Raw genomic sequence first — 19,453 nt, forward strand, 5'->3', positions numbered from 1 at the left:
AAGACAGAGCCCCTGATCCTTGCTGTGACCAGGTAATATTCAGTGCAGCCCGGGGGGTGAGAAGAACACAGCTGCTTTTGTAAACCCCAGCTTGGAATTACCCAGGTCCCTGCCACTTGAAGGGAGCCAGATGACTCCCAGTAATAAATACACTCAGTACTAAAAGGAAACACTACTCAAGGGCATGGTCTAAACTAAATGGTGTTCATTGAGTTCTGTGAAGTTTAAAGGTAGTCATCATACAGCTGAACTGTGCTTGAATACAATATTTTTAAACTTTATATTTGATAGGGTTCAATAGTGTTTGTTCTTCTAGCTGTGGATTCGGCTGGTTTCACAGAGAATCTAAACTTACTTCATTCTTTATACACTTTCATTCATAGTACCCTTTGCATTTTATATTTGCACATTTTCATTCTTTTGTATAGTGATAACTGTCCTTCTTTTAATGGTTAACAGATTGTTAATGGTGTTAGTGCAGCTCCAAAGATGGTTAGGAGTGCTGTGATGGTGTAAAGCATCTCTCACCTTTTTCTGTGGCATCCCAGATTTTGTCAGTCTAGAAGCATCTAGTGCTAGTTCAGTCTGATCTGCCACATATTATTAATATTTCTAGACCATAACTCTGGAAATATCAGCTGAATTTCGTAACTTTAACATGGACAATGTCAAAGGCATAATGCATACTGAGATGCTCATAGTGAGAACAGTGGAAGAGATTCACTTACAAGGAAGGAGAAAGCCAAGAAAAGAGAGCTTCTACAGTAGGACAAATTACCAGTGAATTAATAATATTTCAGTTCAAGAATGGCAGGTCTACTTTAAACATTTCAGTACCTTAGCAAAATGAGAGTACCATTATAAAATAAAGATATTTTTATGATTAATACTAATATAAACAGAGAAAAGTATTAAATTGGGACTGATCACAAGGTGAGCAATACTAGGGGTTTTTTAGGCCTCCAAGAGGCTAGGACCATTCTAGCATGGCCTTTTTTTTAACAAATAAACCATATGACATGAAAGAACTGTTAAAAGAAAATGAATGGCAGTAGTCTAAGAAAAATATGTAGATTTCACTTTATTTAATGTTGTAAATGGTAGCACTGAATTGTGTATTAATCAGGTTGCTTAATAGCTGAACAACAAATATGAAAAAGGAACACAAGTATTAAATACTTCTCATGCCTTGAAGGGTATTATTGAACATGCAAGAAGATCCTCTAATTTATAAGTAGGGAGACTTCTGTCTCTGAATTTGGACTGTACCTGTGTACTTCAAAAATAAGAAAGCAAACAAAAATTCAAAACCAGCCCACCCTGCAAGAATGAGGACTAGGAATTAACCCACAGAAAGACTTATTCTTGAATCAGTTTTTTGCAATCTTTGAGCAATGTTCACCAGCCTGGAAGACACCGGCAAGAAAGAAACCTTAGGGAAAATAAAATTACTTTTCTGTAAATGTCTCTAAATTCTACATTTTTTGTGAGGTACAAGTTTGGACTTACAACATCAAAAGCTAAAGTGATGTAAGTTTTGGCATTTAATGTAGGTTTTTAACTGTGTGTGATTAAATGTCTATGCAAGAATAGTAGATTCTTGCTAGCTTTCAAAGACATTTCATCTTTCTCTTCCAGGGCACAAAAATGTTCGTGATGTAACTTCTTAGGATAGATAGAATGACGTCATTTATTGAATAAAGCAGAAAAATGTTTTGAGAGATCTGGACAGTTGAACTTAAAAAAACATGATCGCAGGAAAAAAGCCACAAATCCACTCATTCTGGATCTAATGCAGATTGAGCAGTTATATTCTAGCCGGATAAGATACATTCTATTTTGATGGAAGAACAAAATTACATACCTAATAAAGTATGTTAGTTAGGTGATAATGATACATTTTATGCACTACATATTTGCAAAATGACTGTAAAATGAAAGCCAAACAAAATATTGAAGGACATCATGCAGCAATTCTGGAAGTCTTCTAAATGTTTTCCACATTGTATTTATTCTACCGCTTCAGATTGTAAAGTATTTTATAACCTGCAAAGTTCAGATAAAAGGGATTAATAATAGTCATCTACATTTCTAGAGGCCTAGAAAAAGAGTTACTTTTGGGAAATAGTTAGGACACTATTTGCAAAATAGCAAAGAATTCTTTATGCTCTGGAAAATCTGCAACCTTTACCAGGTCATCCAGAGTATTCACAAAAATTGCATGTATGGCTGGATGTGAAGCATGGTACGCAAAAAGGGGTAGGACATGTTCCTCTGGGTTTATTCATTAAAGCCCAAAGTACATCAGCCCTAGAGAGATGGTAACAGGGATACACATGACACCTTCAAGATAGGATTGCCGAGCAAAATTTCAAGAGTTTACAACTGCAGTCAGCTAGTTTTGCCTCATGAAGCTGTATTTTTTAGCATGAACAGATGAGTTCAATATACGTCAGTCCAATTCAGAAACATTGTCATAGGTAGCACTGCACCCCTAGAGAAGGTGGGGTGACAGTTTCTGTTCTACATTAGCATTACAGTAACCTCTGTAAATACAGTGGAGATTTATTCTATACAATGCTTCAGTTTACATTTAAATAATAGCATACTGCTGATACTGCATTCTTGTGGTTATAAGAATCCAATCATTTCTTCCTCATAACTCAGCTATTATATTACAAAAATCCAATAAAGTCAATTTAAAACTTGGATCACATATATATATAATTTGTATTTAATTTCATGGTAGTGTTCTTATTTATAAGAAAAAATCACAATGCAATTACGCCTCACTTGTGTGTTCAGGAGAGGACCTCTTAGCTACTTTGTAATATTGTAATTCTCTATTTGGAAAAGCTTAGAAGCTCAGCAAAGCTTCACTCAACACCAATGTTTTCCCCATAATTTACTTACGAAGTTGTTCCTAACTTTCTATTCCCCAATGTGCAGTACTCTTGCCTGTAAACGTGGGATTTGCCATATTTTAACTTAGGGAACAATCTGTATATGCACCCTATTGGTGCTGCCAGCATAAACCAAGAGTGCACAGCAATTGCAGAAACCCTGGCAATCCTCATCTCTCAAGGTGCCTTGTCACAGTAGCCTTGCACCCACCATCATCCGGCAACAGCTGTTCAGGTGCCAGGCCCCTGACACAAACCTGTTCAGCAGTCAGCTTTGCAGTGTACCCCACGCCCTGCTGTCCTAAAGGAGAGTTACATTCACATCTGTATCAGGAAGAGATCACTCTCCTTCCCTGCTAGTGGCTGGTCTGGAGGATGCACACAGCAGAACAGGGATCCAGCTAGTGCTTGCTGAGCAACCAAAGCTTGAGGATACCTCTGCAGAGGAGTTTGGGAAAGACAATGAAACCCTATTACCAAACACTAAGAAATTACTTATCAAGTGGTAAAGATTATTATCACCATGTTAAGAAATAACACATGATCATAGAAATTCTGTTGCCTCACAATTGTAATATTTTTGTGGGTGCAACCAAAGTTTGACTTAACAGCGTGACAGCTTAGACAGAGATTTCACTAGGGATTTCATAACCCAAATAAATTCTGGAGAGGGATTTTCAGCCACAGTTTAACTACTGTCTGCCACTATGTAATTTCTGCCCCAATGAAGAAACACAAGAGTATGGCCTACCACAAATAACTGTTTTTCTGCCAAACCTAATCTACATCATTTTTACACTTTTCCAGTATTTTATATCCCAGTTTCCCTTTTAAACCAAAACCTTGCCCTACAAAGTATTTTTATTCCTCTCAATAGCTTTATTTAGATCATCACATCTTTACTACAATGTAAAAGAAAGGTTTATGCATTGGCAGTAAGCGCATTGAGAACCCTGAAGTAGAGAACTACTGCTGATCAGCTGTGGGAAGGCACTGAAATAACATCAGTGACCTGCTATGAGAAGAAAGATGTGGCCACTCTTATGACAGATGAAAAAGCCTTTAATAGTTTAATTTTTTACGTAAGTGAAACAGATTGATACTGTCTCTCTCTTTGTGACACTGAAATTTTGCCTGTCACAACGAACGTTCATAGGAAAGAGCAATCTTTATCGGAAAAGGTACTCACTTGCTCTGCTCTTCTGCTAAAGATTTTACAGTATTTGACATGCCAGTTGCAATTTACAGGACTCCTGACAACATCATCCAAGAAATTACACATTGGTGTTGGTCTTTTTTAAAAATCAGGTTTTTAAGGTGTGACCCTTTGTTTCTAACCATAGGCTATCTGATGAGAAGTGAATACAGTTGTCAGCTGGTGGGGCAAAACTTTTTAATGTCAAGAATACAAGAATCTCTGAAATATCCACAGCTTATACTCATGGCTGTGTAATACGAGTGGGCAGCTTAAGTAATTTAGGAGGAAAAGTTTATTTCCTGACTGCACAGAGCTTTGACTGTCAAGTTACATGTAACAGTTATTGTTTTTTTCACTTCAAGGTGGGCAATAAGATTTTCTTGTGAATTATATAAACCTAAAATGGAACATATTATTAAGGATTTGAGGTATCTAGCTCTTTTAGACTGCTTTAAAAAAAGAGTCAAAGACAGCTACTTGAAGTTACACAAGATCCCTTTAAGATATTTGTGGAACACTGGACATGAGAAAATACTCTTCTCTGTTTATTTTCCTAAATATCTCTTCTATGAACCATCCTTTTATAATAAATGCGCGTGCTGATAAATCTTAGAAAAAGAACTAGAGAAATATTAATTATGTTGTGATTGTTTATCATTTTTCCCATAATAACATCTTTTGTGTATTCTGTTCATTTTTGGGAAGGTCTTATGATCTAATCTCCAACCTATTTAAAAGAAAATGCTTTGTGTGCCATTTTGTACTCATGGTCATTTGGAGTTCTATTTCAGTTTCATTAATATTGATGGAACTTGTCTCTGCACTCATTCTCAGCAGATTCTTTGAAATTAATCTTCAGCATTTACTGTGATTTGTTTCTGTTTTCTGCTTCATCCCGGAATCCAGCTCTTCTCTAGTTAATTTTGTTTTCTTTATTTTTATCCACTTGCTGTGACGGTTCTACTACTTGTGCCACTGTGGTGTGTCAGTCCCTTTATGGGATCCCTGTTTCGTCTCTGCCTTTCACTGTGATTTTCCATCATTATGGGCCTCTTGAATAAAAATGTAGCCCTTGTTTCCGACAAAGTCCATGTTCCTTTTCTTTCTGTGTGATTTTCCATCATTATGGTTCTTAAATTTCTTGAATAATGATATATACTATGAACAAATGCATGAAGCAGTAATGGCTTCATCAGTGTTTTCTAAAATATATCTGCAGCTTTTAGAGCATTCAGTGCTACAGCAGAGTCTGTGCCATGTTTGCAAAAGCATGATTTTTAAAGTGTATTTTGTAGGCTATTGATGACTGTGCTGCTCTGCATTAAAAATTTGCCTTCTTCCAAACATCATTTACTTCTCAGGATAGTGGTTTCAAAAAGATAGTTGAGGAATAGGTATTAGCATTGAACATCTTTGTTTAAAATGGTAAAAACATAAACCCTTTGTGACATTTACAGTAATACCACTATGTTACGGGACTAACAGAATTCTTGTTTGGAGTTTTACATGAAGGATGTATGAGTAGATGGCAGAGTTCTTTTTAAACCAAATCAACATTTTTATTTGAATCAGCATATCTTAATAAACAAATAATCAGAATAAATGTTTTAAAAGTATATCTGCAAAAATGTGATAAAACTTGTGCTTCAGTACTGATTAGTTACATTAGTTATATCAAATCCATGATGAAAACCAAAAGCGTAAAGACATTTAAACATCAGTTCACCAATTTGAACAATGGAAATCTTTAATATGCCATAATGTAAATTGGAGTAAAAATAGGAATCAAAATATTCTAAAATATTTCCTACCTTATTTGATAGTAGTGGCAGAGTAACTTAGTCCACAAAGTGCTTTAGTGGTTTTAAAAGGGGGAAAAATGTTAATTACAAAACACTAACCAAGTATGCCAATGATTTCGGCATTACTTTTATTTTTATTATTATTAACATACTCTGTTAAACTATATCCATTAGTATTTCATTTTGGATAACAGATGGAAATCTTGAAGGTCTTAAGGATTTGGAGAGGCTTGCAAAAGTAGACCATCAATTCCAAAAACATTTATAACGGTATTTACAATTGGCTACAGTCTCTACCACCAAAATAAATGTGTCTTGTGGTATTAATTAGAGGAAATCTGGTTCCTATGTGTCCTGTTTCCTTCCATTTGAAATACAAGTATCGAAATTCCTTGAAGTTCTTCTCTAAGGAAGCCAAGTGAGAAATGTGCCTGTTGGTGGCTCCAGCTAACTGCCCAGGGGCTGGAAACACTGTCCCCTTCTCATCAGGGCAGCTGGTGGCCTGGAGCAGGTGAGCCACCCACAGAACTCCAACCAGGCACAAAGGGTGACAGCAAGACCAGTGGGAACAACTTCCCCATAATACCCGAGCAAAAAGAGCAAAGCAGGTTTGGCAATGGCAACCAAGATTAGCCAGAAATCATTCACTGCCAGAAAAATCAGTAGTGACAAAACAGGTGTATGGTCAAGCCAAGTAGCCAAGTGACAACAGACTGGAGATCAGACCATGTGATCTTCACAGGTCACAGAACTAGGAGCTGGCACACCTACAGCCTCACATCTGAGTGTGAACACACCTCTCAACAGACAAGAAGCCCCCAGTGGGAATGTCCCACAGGCCTATTTCACAGCACCTGATCCCAGGTGACAGTCCTGCCCCGAGCACAGGCAGCCAAGCTCCTCAACAGGTGGACAAAGGTTGTCATGACATAAGTGACCCCTTATGCTTCACTCAGGGTCCTGACTCAAGCAGCTTTCAATAATTGACACTCCTTACCTCGGTGCCTTGATACAACTGAGAATGCTTGTATGTCCCTCTCAGTTTATCTTCCAAAGAATCAATAACGGTTTAATAATGTTTGTATTAATGATTTCTTCTTACTCCATTTCCTTACAGTGTAAGCATAGTGCCCCAGTGACAGCTATTTAGCTGCACTGTTGGTTCAGTGAAAAGTCTAGGGAAGATAGCTAATTTATGATATGTATCTGCCAAATGATGATCCCACTTCAATTTTCTTCCCTCACAGTGTTTTGTAGATTGGAATGTGTAGGTAGGTGGCCAAGTATGAATAGCTGTGTTATGTTAGTTCAGTAACAATGAAGCGTCATTATTTTTGGCAAATGTTAATGTGTAACCGGTGTATGGCCTCTCAGATGCATCTGAAACATTTACAGACTCTTGAAAAGAAATATATAGTCACTTACAGAGCTGTCTCCAGACATTCTAATGAGAAGATGAGATTGTTTTGCAGGACAAAATGGAAGAGGACTTAATAGAATCAGTCACAGTTTTAGTGGTGCCTCTGCTTCAATAACCAATTCATATCAATTTATACCCAATTTCCTTAAGTACATGGTTGAGAAAAATATTACTTTTTTTTTAGTCTTCCAGGTAAAAAGTACTATTCTTTTCATTTTATCTGGGATAAGTTATGAAGTCATTTCCCAAATGCAAGTTTCAGTCTATCATTAAATACTAATTTGAACGATTCTGATTGAATGATTGCTTCTCTTTTCTTAACTCTTAGACTGGAAACTTACTTGCCTTCTCTGAATCTGCAATTCCAGTCCTCATCTTTCTTTGTTTCAGAGTAGTACTAGGACAAAGAGTATGTCCTGATCAGCCTTAATTCCTATTACAGAAAACAAAAGTTATAAAATGTTTCAATGTATCCAAGTTGTTTTCCCTAATTCAGCAGACTCCAGATGACATTCTTAATTTTACCATGCCAAGAGACAAACCATGTCTTGTTCTCAAAGCAAAAGAATGATTACAATACACAAATTCACACTGCAAAAACTAAGCTAAAAATGAAGAAAATACACTTCAGAACAAAAATAGGGGCTCACACATTTGTTTTGCATATTTCACTGAAAAAAAAAATCTAGATGACTTCACAGACGAATCTGAGATAAAGTTAGCCATTTTCACTGCAATTATCTGTGTTACTTTTTATGTTAGCTAACATTTTATTCATGATCCCAGCAGAAACATGGGCTACTTTTAAAGGCATTCAACAATCAAGGAAGATTCTGAATCACTGAAAGTCCACCCAACACAAACCTCAATACACTTACCAACTCAGATTTCCTCATAGGAAAATAGTAATCATACTTTGCCTATATCTTCTGCATATTTTTGAGTTATTCATGTGTGGCAACACAGGAAACATCCTATCAGTCCACTTTCAGTCTCATGGGTCAGGTATTCAAGGGAATTGACAACAGCAGCAGCACCATTTGAGAACTCACCTATCTGCAGGGCAGGGTAAGAACTCCTATTGATTCAGGTGATTTCAAGTCTCTCCTGTTATTTCTTCTGTAATTTCTGGGGGGTTTTTGTTCAGTGCTTGGTGCCTCACTGGATTTCAATGAGACTGAAATACCATTTGCCTCAGGAGTCTTTCAAGCTTAAGATTCCCACTTCTCTGAAGAGGTGTACTGTGAAGCACAAAATACCTAAGAACAGCATTCAGTCAGGAAAGAGATGATGGTCACCAGTGCGAGTACTCACCTCACTGCTGCGATAACATGGGGGGTTAAATGACCTCCACAGAACTGAAGCTGTGTCTGCTGTTAGACTGACAGCTGTGCTAGCCACAAAACTACTGTTAATAGACATATTTATTAAAAAGAACATGTTGTTTGTAATATACACAAATCCCAGCCACCTCCTTGGTCTGTACCTGAAAGTATGAACAGTAATCATGATACACTATCCACTTCCTAAAACTAGGAGAGGAATAAGGCAATTAAAAACATGATTGGTCTCCTATCTAGCCTTATTACACTTAGCACCTGCTTGAATGCCTTCTGCCCAGCTGAGGAACATCAAGTAGTCTCAGAAACACCCAAGCGAGGTCTTTCAGGAAACAAAGCTCAAGAGATCTTTGGCCTAGAAAAGAAAATCGAGGAAGCTTCTCTAGTGTTTCAGGAAACTACAAAATTAATGAAAACAATTAATTGTGAAAGTGATGTTCTGTGGATGAACCTAGTTTTTCATAAAATTTCCAGAGACTCTTTTAGAAATAATCAGCAGTCTGTGAATCACAAATGGTGCCTGGGACACACTATGTCCAAGAGTATAAAGTGAATAAATGCAATCATTATATTTATCAAATAAATATTTTCTGGCTGGGCTTTTTTCTCACTTCAGAGGTCAGTTTCATATAAATACTTTCTAGTGCACAACATAGTATTATATGTAATGCACTCAGTTTATAAATTAATTTCAAAAGTAGTTTTACTTCTTTCACTTTATCTGCTTTAAGTTGAATATATATATGTGTAGTCCATAGTCAACTATCACAGAATTCAAAAATCCCCCTGAATTGTGACTGCAACTTGAAAATAATAAGAACATGTAGCATTTTCAAGGAGGGAATAAAGGTAAACCAATTACTTAATTTTTGATTTTTGATATCTCTAAGGAGATCTGATAGCTCCTCTTTAAAAATTTCTGCCTTCAATGAATTTGTAAATATGCCTGACTGCAGCTACAAGTGGGATGCAGAAGCTGCAGGATACCGAAGCCACTCCCCTAACATTTAAGCGAGGGTGTACATCAAACCAGGAGATTTATAGTAATCCCCTGCTATTAGACACACTTTTCTTGAAAGTGTGAGTTCCCCTATTAGCTACTCAGCAGGGGACTCCATTTACCCTGCAAGTGGTCTGAGGCATGCAAAATGTTTAAATTTTGAGAGAATCACAAGCAGCAATATCTCCAGAGTACAAAACATGACCTATTTTTTTAATTGCTCACAAAACAAGACACGTCCAAAGTGACATGGATACAAATGGCTTAACTTGAACTTGCCTAGAGCCAGCTCTCTAACTCACACACCGTGAGGATTTGGTTGTGAAGCCTCATCAACAATCCATCAGGTGAAAAACCGATGTCTCAGTATCTCAGAGACCAGTCTTTCTGGAAAGACGAAATTGGAGCAGCAAGGGTGCCTCAGACTTTGATTAGCCTTCCCATACATGACAAAGAACTCAGTACTAAAAAGCATTTTGTCATAAATTTCACTACAGCAGTTTTAAATTTCTGTAATTCCTGGAGACTGCATGAGTTAAGCACCTTGAAAATATTTGATATTTTAATGTTTTTAGGGTTTTCCTCCTTTTTCAGCATGTACCTTTGAGCATTATTGACTGAAGAAATACCAGCCTACTTAGATATGAAATTTGAAATTGCAATAGACTGTGATCACCCACAGAAACTATTTAGGAAAAAACCCCCAAAACTAACTAAAATGTATTTGTGCTTAAGAATTTTGAAAGACTACCTTCTGTTTATCTGAGATTAAAGATGGTAATCTACAATCTCAAAATCTTTAGGATTAATCCATTAATCCTAATCTCACAAAGATTTGTCATATTCCTGTTTATTAAAATGTTCTTTTAAAAATTTTATTAAATTATATCTATGGTGGGGTGAATGAACACTAAAAAAGAAGTACTGTGATGATTCTGAAGTTGGATTCCAGTCATTACATAATAATTTGGCTATAAGACTCTTACTTATTATTTACATTTTACTTTTGTAACATTTAACTTCAACTCTTCTGAAAGATACTAAATTGAGACTATTTTTAATGTTAATTACAACAACTGCAAAATAATCCTTGAGATTTAGTAATACCAATCCACAATTAAACAATTTGTAAATGCAGGCTAGACATAATTAGTAGGGCTTTCTGAATGAGCTCTTTTATTCACATTTTTAAGATTCATGCCTACATTGATCTGAAAACAGAGTAACTTTAATTTCATTGTTCATTTTACATAGTGCACTGCTGAAAGCAAATTCATATTGCTACCACTTTCCATCACTAATAGAAACCTGCATTTGGAAGTATTTTCCTCAAACTGATAGATCAAATGCAAAACTGCTCAGAAACGTAGGTTATTAATCTTTTCCACTGTACATCTCTACAGCTACCCACTACTTCTAACAATTAAAAACAACAAAGAAATGTTTGCATCAGTAAGAATTACAGGTACAGCTCATCTTCCAACAGTGTTATGTCTGGACAGGTGCAGCATTGCAATGGCATGGTAAATGGCAACTTGCATACTCTGATATTAATGTATTCACATCAAGTAGTTAACTACTTTGCATTTTGCTCCTGTTATTTTTTTTTTTATTTTACATCAACACTTTTAGCTTTTTTAAAATCCCTTTTGGTTTACAGTAAAATACAGATTACAGCTACAAATTTTTTCTGGTTTAGAATTTAAAAAGTATATATGCAAATGGGGTATAGATGCCAGAGTTGGGTTTTCTTCCTTTCACTTAGTAAAATAAAAACTCATATGCAAATATCAGATCCCACCCTAGAGCTAATATACACAGCTAATATGTAATTACTATGGGATTAGATGCGATCCTAATCTAGTGGTAATGAGGGTATAAATGAGGTGGGATTTTTAAATTAACCCCTCAGTGTAGGCCAGTAGAGCATATCTTAACATTAGTTAAAGTCCTGTCATTGCAAAGACTCCAGATACAGTAGTATTTGCTTCCTTAGACAGAGTAAAACTTCTTTTGGCAGAGTACTCTTTCATGAGAAAAGTTTCAACATTGAGAAGAGCATGAAACTCTACAGGAATTTAACTACAGTGAAATGTACTGAGGCCTTAGAACTGACTGCAGTGTGAGCATTGCTCTTCAAGACTGTTATACTCAACTAGATTCCTAAATTATTCACATATTACTATATTAAGAAATTAGGCTAATAGTCCCAAACTGTTGTCTGCTGACAAGTCAATGTTAACCAAATCCAGGGTTCTGCAGAGTCATACAGCATGTACACATAAAAAAAAGCAACAGTAACCCAAAGTCCCTATTCTGCTGAAGTAGCATCCTCTTCAACCATGAATTTAGAGGAAAAGTTCTGGCACAAGTAGAGACAACAGTATAATATATTCCTAAACAACAGTTTAATTGGCTCTGTATAACTATTTCCCTCCTGCTCAGATATTGGTATGCCCCCATTCCTATTCTCCTAACCATGTGGAACACATAGTCTTCTGCCACATGTTAGATTTCAAACTTTATATTATTTAAATACCGTGACACTGTATGTTATTAATCAAAATCTCAATATTTTGGAGCTGTTTGTTAAACAATTTTCTAGCATCAAAACCTTACAAAATCACAATCTGAGGCACTCAGTTGCCTTGAAGATCTCTTCAGAGAACACTTCAAAGAGGAAGTTTTTGTAGAGGTCACTTAACTATATTCAACCCTATAAATACAAAGAAACATTTTTTGTTTAAAAAATTGGAGAAAAAATGTTATGTAATTGTTTTAAATGGTTGGACTATTTAAAAAGTCATGTTAAAATAGTTACATTCCATGATGAGACTTGTCTTATAACTTCTGACATGCATAAGCTATAAAGCATGCCTATTATTCATTTCAGGAATAGTTTTAGATACCTACACTGAATTAAACTATCACAGCTGATGTAATTATTAAACAAGATTATAGACCATGCTCAAAAGTTCAAATAGTGCCCATTTCCAAAGCCCTCTCAGTAGTTATGAGTCCAAGAGCAACCTACCATGACTGGTCACACTCCTGGAGCAGGGTATGAAAGCTCTTTCTGTTTAAAGCTTGTCTTCTCAATCCTAGTTACTCAGAGTGGTGTGAATGCAAGAGATTTTTGTTGTTAACAAATTTACTGCATCTCATTAACACTTGTTACATGCACTTACAACCAATACGGAGCGTAAAAGAGGAGCATGCAGTACTTGTCACTCGATTTCAAAACTTCAAATTTGTTGCCTGCATAAAATGATCTCAGGCTTAGTAACCTCACTTCATCAAAGCAAATCGAACGGACAGTGTGTGGATGAAAATTCTTAACATTATCAGTCAAATTGCAGACATCTGTAGTACCACTTCACTTTTTTATGTTAAATCATGAGTGATCAAAATGTGTTAGTTAAACCTGACACAGCTCTGTTGCTAAACCAGAAACTCCAGCAGACAGACCAATGCTGGATTTGTTGCATTTTTAAAACTGGAACTAGCATTCTTAAAAGCAGAAATACATCCAAGTGTGTATGTTTTTAAATACACAGAAATATGGGGGGAAATAATTTATTTACAAAAATATTTTCAGCTACACATTGGGAAAGAAAAATCTGAATTTCACCCTATCTATTCAGAATTTGAAACAGAGCAACAGGATTTGTGATGTTATTTTCAACACTGCTGTCTTCAGGTTCACTGAAATGTTTTATACCTTCACAAATAAACAGAAGATCTGATGTTCTGGCAGTAGTCTCACTGAAGCCTTATGACCACATAACTACTTTGTTTTGTAGTGTCATTTGCAGTTGTACATATATGGAATGCCCTCTCTGGAATTAATTTAAACTACTCTTGTGAATGTAGGTTTACATGAAAGAGTATGGAAATTAAAGTACACTGTTTAGCAACACTGTTTTAAGATTTTTCAATATTATTTTTAGCTAGTACAAAGAAAACATGGGCACACTCATGTGCACATATCAGGATGTACACAATTACACACCTTCCTCTACAAAAGTAGCATGCCCTATAGGCTGGCTAGCTGCTACTCATTCTGATCCAGGTCATTAACACAGAAATAACATATAGCAATATTTTCTTCTCCTCTGAGAAATTTTATATAGCATTCAAATATTTCATGGAACCTTCTCTTATTCTGCATTAAATGCTTAAAAAAATTCAAACAACTTACACTAAAATATGGTCCTAGCTGATTATAGAATGAAAAACCTGATTATAAAATAAGCCTTGCAAAAATAAATAGTTGGGTCTCTGTTTCCAGAAACAAGATGGTATTAGCAGACAAATTATTAAATATAATAATCTGGACATGTTTGCCACATTGAAGAGTGTGGAGGGGCTGGAAAAGCAATTATTTCTTCTTCATGCAAATTACTTGAATCCAAAATAAAATTGCTAGTGTTGCTGGGGCAGCATCAATGTTTAAAGCGGATTCCTTTTCTTTCACTTTTTCCAATTGTTTTTACTTTTGTTTGACAAACCACTTTCATCTACAGCATTTACATTACGAATCTAATAAAATATGTGCTACAGAATCAGTGAAAAACACTGGACTCCTAAAGGACTTTTACCTCCTTTCTCCCTCCTTCCCGTTTTTATTTTCTTTTGTTTTTGTTATATGTATGGCTCCAAGGTCTGTCTCTTGGTGCTTGGGACTCTATTGCTGCGTTAAAGGAGAATCTTTACAGTGCAGTCTGAGATAGTTTTTCAGGGGTGGATCACATTCTGCTGACAGGTATCACGCACCTTGTCTCCTAGCAAATGATCAGCTTGGAATCTCATCCTAACTGATATTTGCTCTTTGGGGATGGATGAAAAAAACACAACGTGCTCTACAAAGCTCAAATTTGCCTTATCAAACAAAACATCTGCTAGATGTGCGAGTGACTTGTGACAGCAGGAGACATCAGCACTGGCCTCCCCAACAGAAGACAGTGCTATTAATGGAAGCTATTATGGAAGAATTCTGGCAAGAATTTTTTTTTTTCCAAACAGCTAAAAAAAATTTAAAGAAAAGAAAATGTTGTTATGGTAACAGCTATTTGAAAAATACTGTAACAATAGGCAATTTAACATCAAACCACCAAGCTGTTAGTTTGACTATTTGGTTTTCTTTTTAAGCAGTTTATTTACAGAGATCCCCTCCCTCTCCATTATGCAGTTACAAGTGTGAGTGTGCAGACACTCACACTTGCAAGTAAGGTAAGGCACCATCTGCAAATAATTGGTGTTTGTAAAATTTTGGTCTTGGAGCTGCAAAATTCCAGATACTGCAGGGTTTTGCACACCATTAGAATATTCAGTGTTATACGGGCTCAGTCCATCCCTAACATGGCAATAAACCACATTTTGTAGCATCTCCAGTACATACTTCGGGCACAAAGAATTGTTCCTGCGCTCCTGTTGCTTCATGGAATGTAGCTAGTCAGTTTGTGGGTACCACAGCTACTGCCTGGAAAAATGCAGTATTACATCTCTGTGTTCTGGATATCAGCACTCCCCCCACTGCTGGGAAAAGAGGGTTTCAAAACAGTCTGTGGAGGTAAAGCATTATGCAATTTATCTTTCCAAAGCCTGCAATTGTATTTTATACCTCACACCTGGTTAGAAAATTTCCTCTGAACAAGCACAAGTTTCTATGTGCACTAACTTCAACATCTTACTTTGAATTGGAGCATGTAATTCTCACTCAGATAAAGTCTCTTTTGAAGTTAGTGCATAATACCTTGGGTACTGGCTGAAAGGTCTGGCTACATGATTTTACATCCTGATGTATATACAGTGATAATAGGAAAGAGCTGGAGGACACTGCCTACTCTTCCTCCTAGAGCTGTACTTTCAGCCGGGATGCTTATAAAAAAACAGACAAACAGGACACATTTTTGTACATGTTTCAGGTGAACAAACCTGGGAGCTTTGCTAAATTTCCTCCAAAATACATCACAGAGGATCAAATTACACTATGTTAAGTACTGTGTGGAAATTGTGAACATCCTATTTCTTAATTATGGAGAAGAGGTTTTAGAAATGTGAAACTTGCATTTTGTTTCCCTGCTTTCAATCCCTCTGAGGTGTATAATGATCTGCCCTTACAGAGAATCACATTTAATTAGAGTAACTAGCATGTTTTATCTAAAAAGATTACAAATAGAGGGGTGTGATGATAGAGATTTTGGCTTCTATTTTTTTTTTTTTTTCTGTAACTGGGAATTTTGCCGTCATGTTGTTTTCTAAATAGACAAATATTTTTATTGTCAATATAAAAATTTAGTTATGCTGATGTCCAGTAAAAGCCATGAGAACTATTAAATAACAAAAATCCACTATAGCTTATTTTGCAAAGTTTTGCAAAAGAGAAAGTGACTTATTTATTTTCAGTGACAATCCAAATTCAGCAACAATGCGCTCTATAGGTCCTACTGACACTCCTCTGCATATATGGGAATGCATTTGGAAACTGACTGCAAGTGGTGGTATTTTCTAACCTCCCCCACAAAATCCCCTGAGCATTTCAGACATTCCACTCAAAATGATTTTTTAATGTGGGACCTACTTACCACATTTGTTTTACATTATAAAATGCTGTATAGGTTGTTTACATATGGAAAAGTCAGTGGGGAGAGATTTCTGTAACTGTTCAGAAAGAAAGATTGCAACGTTACTGCAACAAGGACAATTATGGACAGACACAGGTAATGGCTGTTTAGAAAATGTTAGGAGCATTATTGTGGATAATAGACATTCTTTTCTTAGCTGTGCCCTTGCCCAAGTTTAATTTTCCATTGGTGGTGTCCACCTAGATTGTTTAAGACAGCTGTAGTCTTCTCATTTACATCAAGGTAACAAGAAGTTGACTGCTGAGTTGTCCCAGGTGGAGTTCATCTGTACAAAGGTCTGAAACTATAAGGGAATACCTAAAATGTCAGATACATCCAGTATCTAGTGCTGCAGCAAATTATCACCTCTACCAGGTCACAAAGGTCAAAATAATTTCCAGCTCTATTTTTCTAAAAGCCATTTTCATTTAATCTGTCCTTTACAAATGGTAAATTTAATGAGAACTTCAGGAATAATTCAAACTAAAATTATGAAAAAATACCTTGATATATATGTGTTCAATTCAAATATATTTTAGTAAGCAACAACGTGGCCACTATTAAACTAGTTCTCAAATACTATTGAAATAATAAGTATGCTCGCAAAGGAAACCTGCTTTCTTTTAAAGTGACTGCATGCATTATTCCAGCTTCTTCTGATAATAGCACATTTAATACCGAGGCTAAGATGCAATCAATCTTTTTTGTTGGAAGAAGGTGTTATATTGTACCCGTATGCTTATACCCACCTAGGAGTTCCAATCCACTAAATGAATCCAGTCTGAAGTTCAGGAGGACTGCTGCTGGCTTGGCCTCCACTGTGTTCTTCTTGCTGGCTTTGCAGAGCGGTGGGGAGAAAATCAGGTGAGACAGGGAGCAGGGGAAAGGAAGAGCTCTGTCTCTAAACAGACACTGAATTAGACTGGAGTGAATAGCTGACGTCCTCTGTAATTATACACACATTGAACCCTTTATAGTTGACTTAAGTTACTTCAAACTGCATTGGTCTGGTCCTCCATACTGATTAAAAGCAGCATCTATTTACCTTAACAATAAATGTGGAGATTAGTAAAAATTCACTTGATCACAATAAGAAGACAGATAATTAAAGGGCAATGCAAGCCAGATTGGAATGTAAGGGCCTGAGAGCATATTAGGAAGCATAGGCTGCTTTTGTATATGTGTAGTTAAGAATTGCAGAAATTCCTTAAAGTAGACTGTTTTTGTAGCAATACTTAAAGTAGAGGAAGGCCAGGACATGTCCTGAGGAGATTGGCCCAGCAGCTCTCCTGGGCAAAGTGACAAATACAAAGCTTTGGGAAAGGAAAAAGACTTTAAAGCACAATGTGACTAAATGGACAATTTCTACAAAATCTTTGACAGAGGCCTCCAGATCTTTTATTCTTCTTTGATGTCTCCTCCATGATAAAGAGCAAGTTTAAGTTAAGCAGGACACACTGCTGATTCTATGGGTAAAGCACTCGATAGCGTAGGGTCTACAAGAAAGGGAAGAAGTGGGTTTAGTGTATTACAGGCTCAACAGAAATGCTCTTCTCTCAACATAAACGTTCTTCTCAATGTGGGCTTTCCTTTGGAGAAGGGGGAGGACTGCTCTTATTCCTATTGCAACTATCATTTCGTTTTACATGGTACACCTTGTGTTTTACCCTGCTAGCAAGAAAGAAAGCAGCTGATAACTAAATAAGTGAATAATATTGACCCCATATGGACAACTTGGAAAATCAGGAATGGCTGTATCCACGTTTTGTAGCAAAAGAGTCTTATGTCTTGACAGAACTTGACACTCATTCCTTGTTTCTTTTCTTTGTACCGATACTGAGGAGCTCTGTGCTTACCTCCTTGTAGAAAATTATGGGATAAAACAGTGACTTTTGACAAGCATTGCAGCAATTTCCAGAGAGCAGATTGTTGCTGAAACACAAATAATAATTGGAATCTTAAATTAATAACATTCTTGTATGATAGTCCAAAATAAATTTCCAGCTAACAAAGACTTACAGATGTTTTGGCTTTTTTCTAACAAGCAATGTCACCAGTTACACTGGTCCTATTAAAGTCACTTTTTAAAGAATGTCTTAGTTAGTTCACATGTGTGGGGTTTTGTTTCTCAGCAGTTTTAATTTGAAGCATTTCAGAACTGTTTAACACCAAGCCAAAGATTCATTCAGTAACTTAGTATGTACAGAGACTAATTTTGGAGTGCTAAGTATCAAGGTAAATAAGATTAGCAAAAAGGTAAGAAAAATGCAAGAAACAGAGGGCATCAGTTCAATGAATGGTAAATCACGGTCCTGTTCCTTCTTTCTGAACTGAATCTCTGTCCCTCTAATAAATTGGTGGCAAGGGCAAAGTCACCAGTCTCTCTCAACCCTTCACTCTAGGGTTGCCAGGAGCTAGGAGGAATTTTCCAGGTGTGAGAGTTTCCCTGGGTCTTCTGAAAGGAGGCAAATAAAGACAGACCTGAGGCCTACAGAATAGCAGCTCTGGCTTTCATAGAAGCTGATATTTTGTAGTTTCTTAGTTGTAGAATGGTTAGAATAATCACCTATGATGGAAAAGGCTGCACCTACCCTTGTCCCTCCATCAGCAGGCACATCCCAGCCTGCTTTCCACTCCTTAGCTATCTTGGAACTTCCAAGGATCATGGTTCTGTGTCCACACTGTCATTAAAAGGCTGCAATAATCTAACCAAACACTTCGTTGAACACATGTGTAAGCTACTGCTTTGCTCTTTGTGTTGCATCTGCACAGCAGATTAGTGTCCTCTTTAGGAAGCAGTCAGGGATCTCTTTGTTTCCTTCTTTCATGTACAAGGTGAATTAATCCATTTGGAAACCTGCAAAATCTACCCCTCCCTTCCCACCCCACAAACTCGAATTCTTCCAGCCTACATCTCTTGACAATAAAGAGATAAAGCTCGGATGCCCAAGATGACGAAGAACTGAGCCTGTTTCTTTGCATTTAAGTTTTACTAAATAAATTGCTTTTGTTGTTTAAAGCTGTGATGAATGGAGACAGAGGGCCAGGTTGGTCGCTGGAACAGTACAATGGATGTAGGAAGGTTTTTTTTCTTTGCCATATAAATCATTCACATTGTTTAAGGTACATTGATCAATCTAATGGCTTGTAATAGGCTCCTAATT

At 36.5% G+C, this 19,453-nt stretch overlaps 1 long non-coding RNA gene across 2 annotated transcripts in view; it reads right to left on the reverse strand.

The window, feature by feature from the left end:
- Nucleotides 1–1,141: 1,141 nt before the first annotated feature.
- Nucleotides 1,142–19,453, reverse strand: part of LOC131579984 (uncharacterized) — a 30,742-nt gene continuing 12,430 nt past the window's right edge. The window contains exons 2-6 of one of the 2 annotated variants that reach the window (XR_009277797.1): nucleotides 18,146–18,221; nucleotides 17,039–17,121; nucleotides 8,376–8,582; nucleotides 7,665–7,756; nucleotides 1,142–2,046 (exon numbers count right to left, since the gene is read on the reverse strand). This is a non-coding gene — a long non-coding RNA (uncharacterized LOC131579984). Of the gene's footprint in view, nucleotides 2,047–7,664; nucleotides 7,757–8,375; nucleotides 8,583–17,038; nucleotides 17,126–18,145; nucleotides 18,222–19,453 lie in introns of both variants that reach the window. The other variant, XR_009277796.1, reaches the window with a different exon arrangement.

This window comes from Poecile atricapillus, chromosome 5 (assembly GCF_030490865.1).
Source record: "Poecile atricapillus isolate bPoeAtr1 chromosome 5, bPoeAtr1.hap1, whole genome shotgun sequence".
NCBI lineage: Eukaryota > Metazoa > Chordata > Aves > Passeriformes > Paridae > Poecile > Poecile atricapillus.